The sequence below is a fragment of the Apium graveolens genome, unplaced genomic scaffold, assembly GCF_009905375.1.
Source record: "Apium graveolens cultivar Ventura unplaced genomic scaffold, ASM990537v1 ctg3438, whole genome shotgun sequence".
NCBI lineage: Eukaryota > Viridiplantae > Streptophyta > Magnoliopsida > Apiales > Apiaceae > Apium > Apium graveolens.
This window is the reverse complement of record NW_027418099.1, coordinates 30,761-35,285: the sequence shown is the minus strand read 5'-3', so window position 1 is coordinate 35,285 and position 4,525 is coordinate 30,761. Positions and strand designations below refer to the sequence as shown.

General features: G+C 42.3%; 1 non-coding gene across 1 annotated transcript; it reads right to left on the bottom strand.

Annotated features, from left to right (window-relative positions):
* Nucleotides 1-1,104: 1,104 nt before the first annotated feature.
* On the bottom strand, nucleotides 1,105-1,211 carry LOC141701164 (small nucleolar RNA R71). Its single transcript, XR_012566693.1, has one exon. It is a non-coding gene; the product is annotated as a small nucleolar RNA R71 (small nucleolar RNA).
* Between the last annotated feature and the right edge of the window lie 3,314 nt (nucleotides 1,212-4,525).

Genomic DNA, 4,525 nt, shown 5'->3' with positions numbered 1-4,525 from the left:
ATAGGAACTCAACATAATTGATGACTATTCAACTTATATCTTAATTGTGGATGTTTGGTAGAATGGTATTAGTACAATGAAAGTTGGCTTTTATCAGTTTCGTGTTATTCGATTAATATCATCACTGTCACATGCTAAAGGTAATAATAATGACTATTGAAGGAAGTAGTAATGAAGTTGTGATCTCATGAGTGTTTTATTATTGATAATTTGAAGTGTTAAGTAAGTGACTAATTAAGCAGTTAATTGTAGTTAATATTTAATCAACAATCTTAAGTGTTAGTGTCTTAACATTGAGAAGTAATCATACATTGGTGAGTGAGTTTAATTAGACAATAATTTAGTCTGAGTCTCTGTGGGAACGAACTAGAAAGTATTCTATATTACTTGCGAACGCGTATACTTGTGTGAATATTAGCGCGTGTTTTCGCCCTAACAAGTTTTTGGCGCCGCTGCCGGGGACTCGGCGTATTTGTTTAGTTTATGTACTTACCATCATTGGTCATTAGGACTCAGTGATTAGACCGTAGTAGTTAATTATTGTTTCCGGTTGTGTTTCAGGTACTTTAGCAAGCGTTTATGCAAACTCGTTCTCGTGCTCGCAAGAGGACTTTAGATACAGCTGAGGAGACAGACGAAGTTCTTGATATTCTGGAGAAGTTAGATTTTGAGGATTCGGATTCAGGAACTGAGCGGAAAGAACCAGTAAACATGGGAGATCGTATTGTTCAAGCTGATCCAGCTCTTATGGATTTTTCTCGGCCTAAAATTGATGACATTCAGTCAAGCATCCTTCATCCGGCTATTCAAGCTAACAACTTTGAAATCAAGCCGGGCACTATTCAGATGGTGCATAATTCTGTTTCTTTTGGAGGAGCGGCAACTGAAGACCCCAACATGCACATAAGGAATTTTGTCGAGATCTGCAGCACTTTTAAGTATAATGGCGTGATTGATGAGGCTATCAAGTTGAGGCTTTTCCCATTCTCATTGAGGGACAAGGCTAAAGACTGGTTACATTCTGAACCAGCAGGGTCCATCACTACGTGGCAAGATCTTGTGCAAAAGTTTCTGGTGAAGTTTTATCCGATGGCAAAGACTGCTGCTATGAGGAGTGCGCTTACTCAGTTTGCGCAGCAACCTACAGAATCTATGTGCGAGGCTTGGGAACGCTACAAGGAAATGTTGAGAAAATGTCCACATCATGGAATGCCGGATTGGATGGTGATCACGAGTTTCTATAATGGTTTGGGGGCCCAATCTCGGCCCATGCTCGATGCAGCAGCTGGAGGCGCCTTATGGGCTAAAAGCTATACTGAGGCGTATAATCTTATAGAGACGATGGCTGCAAATGAGCATCAAAACCCAACTCAGAGGATGACGTCAGGCAAGGTAGCAGGTATTCTGGAAGTTGATGCAGCCACCACTATTGCAGCCCAGCTCCAAGCGCTATCAATGAAGGTTGATTCTCTGGCTACATATGGAGTTAATCAAATAGCTATGGTTTGTGAGCTTTGTGCAGGTTCTCATGCTACGGATCAGTGTTCTCTTGTCAATGAATCTGTTCAGAATGTGAATAATTATCAGCGACAACAGCAGCCTGTGCCAGCGACCTATCATCCTAACAACAGAAATCATCCAAATTTCAACTGGGGGAATAATCAGAATGCTATTCAGCCACCATATCAGCAAGGAGTGAGTAAACAGTTTAACCCACCTGGATTCCAGTAACCACAGCAGTATGCTACAAGGCAATCATATCCTCAACAGGGAAGTATAGTTGCACCTACTAGTGCTGATTTTGAGGAACTTAAGTTGTTATGCAAGAGTCAGGCGGTTTCTATCAAGACCTTGGAAAATCAAATCGGTCAATTAGCCAATGCAGTGCTCAATCGTCAACCTGGCACCCTTCCCAGTGACACGGAAGTACCAGGCAGGAAGGAAGCTAAAGAGCAAGTCAAGGCTATTACCTTAAGGTCTGGAAAAGTTGCTGATGCTGAAAAGGCAAAAGAAGGAGAAGCTGAAATTAGAGATGAAGAATCTAAGCAAAAGGAGAAAGCGGCGGAACCAAGGAAGACTACTGTTGAACACACTCTGCCTAAGGGTAATACAGGGGAGAAACAACTCTATCCTCCACCACCTTTTCCTAAGAGATTGCAGCAACAAAAGCTGGATAGACAGTTCGGGAAGTTTCTGGAGGTGTTCAAGAAACTTCACATCAATATACCTTTCGCTGAGGCTCTGGAGCAAATGCCTAGTTATGTGAAGTTTATGAAGAGTATTCTTTCAAGGAAGGTGAAACTGGATGACCTTGACACCGTTGCTCTCATGGAAGAATGCAACGCTGTTCTGCAGCAAAAGTTACCACCAAAACTGAAAGATCCAGGAAGCTTCACCATTCCTTGCACCATTGGCAATCTGACCTTTGAAAAGTGCCTTTGTGATTTGGGAGCAAGCATTAATCTGATGCCGTTGTCGATCTTTAAAAAGCTGGATCTGCCTGATCCAAAACCCACATACATGTCTCTACAATTGGCTGATCGTTCCATTACTTACCCAAGGGGCATAGTGGAGGATGTGCTCGTCAAGGTGGATAAGCTCTTCTTTCCTGCAGATTTTGTTATTCTGGATTTTGAGGAAGATAAGAAGATTCCCATAATCTTGGGAAGGCCTTTCTTGGCTACTGGTCGTACCTTGATAGATGTGCAAAAAGGTGAACTTACTATGCGGGTACAAAATCAGGATGTGACCTTCAACGTATTCAAGGCAATGAAATTCCCTACAGAAGATGAGGAGTGCTTAAAAGTGGATGTGATTGATTCTGCGGTTACTTCGGAACTCGATCGCATGCTAATGTCTGATGCATTGGAAAAGGCCTTAGTGGGGGATTTTGACAGTGATGATGAAGATCGCAACGAGCAATTACAATATCTGAACGCTTCTCCCTGGAAGCGAAAGCTGGACATGCCATTTGAATCTCTTGGTACTTCTGACCTTAAGAATGCTGAAGGAAAGCTCAAACCATCAATAGAGGAAGCACCTACCTTGGAGCTCAAGCCATTACCTGAACACTTGAGGTATGCTTTTTTAGGTGATTCATCTACGTTACCTGTTATTATTTCATCTGACCTTTCAGGTAGTGAGGAAGACAAGCTCTTAAGGATTTTGAGAGAATTCAAATCGGCTATTGGATGGACCATAGCAGACATCAAGGGGATAAGTCCTTCATATTGTATGCATAAAATTCTGCTAGAGGAAGGTAGTAAGCCAACTGTGGAACAGCAGCGAAGACTGAATCCCATCATGAAGGAGGTGGTGAAGAAAGAAATTCTAAAATGGCTGGATGCAGGCATCATTTATCCTATTTCTGACAGCTCGTGGGTGAGCCCCGTACAATGTGTACCTAAGAAAGGAGGTATCACTGTGGTCGCAAATGAAAAGAATGAGCTCATCCCCACTCGAACAGTTACAGGATGGAGAGTATGCTTGGATTATAGAAAATTGAACAAAGCCACAAGGAAGGATCACTTCCCTCTTCCATTTATTGATCAGATGCTTGACAGGTTGGCGGGTCATGAGTATTTTTGTCTTCTGGATGGTTATTCAGGGTATAATCAGATTTGTATTGCACCAGAGGATCAGGAAAAGACTACCTTCACTTGTCCATTTGGCACGTTTGCTTTTCGCAGAGTTTCGTTTGGGTTATGTGGTGCCCCGGCCACTTTTCAGAGATGTATGATGGCTATATTCTCTGACATGATTGGAAATAATGTCGAAGTGTTCATGGATGACTTCTCCGTCTTTGGACATTCATATGATGAATGTTTGAATAATCTGCGCGCCGTACTCAAAAGATGCATGGAAACTAATTCGGTGCTCAATTGGGAGAAATGTCATTTTATGGTGCGTGAAGGCATTATTCTTGGGCATAAGGTCTCTAACAAGGGTCTGGAGGTGGACAAGGCCAAGGTGGGAGTCATTAAAAATCTTCCCCCACCTAATTCTGTGAAAGGAATCCGTAGTTTTCTTGGTCATGCGGGTTTTTATCGGCGATTCATCAAGGACTTTTCAAAGATATCTAAGCCATTGTGCAATTTGTTTGAGAAAGATGTGCTTTTCAAATTTGATGATGAATGTTTGGCAGCATTCGAGACTCTCAAGAAGAGTTTGATCACTGCACCAGTTATTACAGCACCAGATTGGACAGAACCGTTTGAGATGATGTGTGATGCGAGTGATTATGCGGTAGGTGCAGTTCTGGGACAGCGCAAGAAAAATCTCTTCCATGTGGTCTACTATGCGAGTAAGACGTTAAATGGGGTCCAATTGAACTACACCACTACTGAGAAGGAGCTTTTGGCTATAGTCTTTGGTTTCGAGAAATTTCGATCTTATCTACTTGGTACGAAAGTAACAGTATTCACTGATCATGCGGCTATTCGCTATCTGGTTTCCAAGAAGGATTCGAAGCCGAGACTCATTCGTTGGGTGCTTTTACTTCAGGAATTTGAGTTAGAGATCAAGG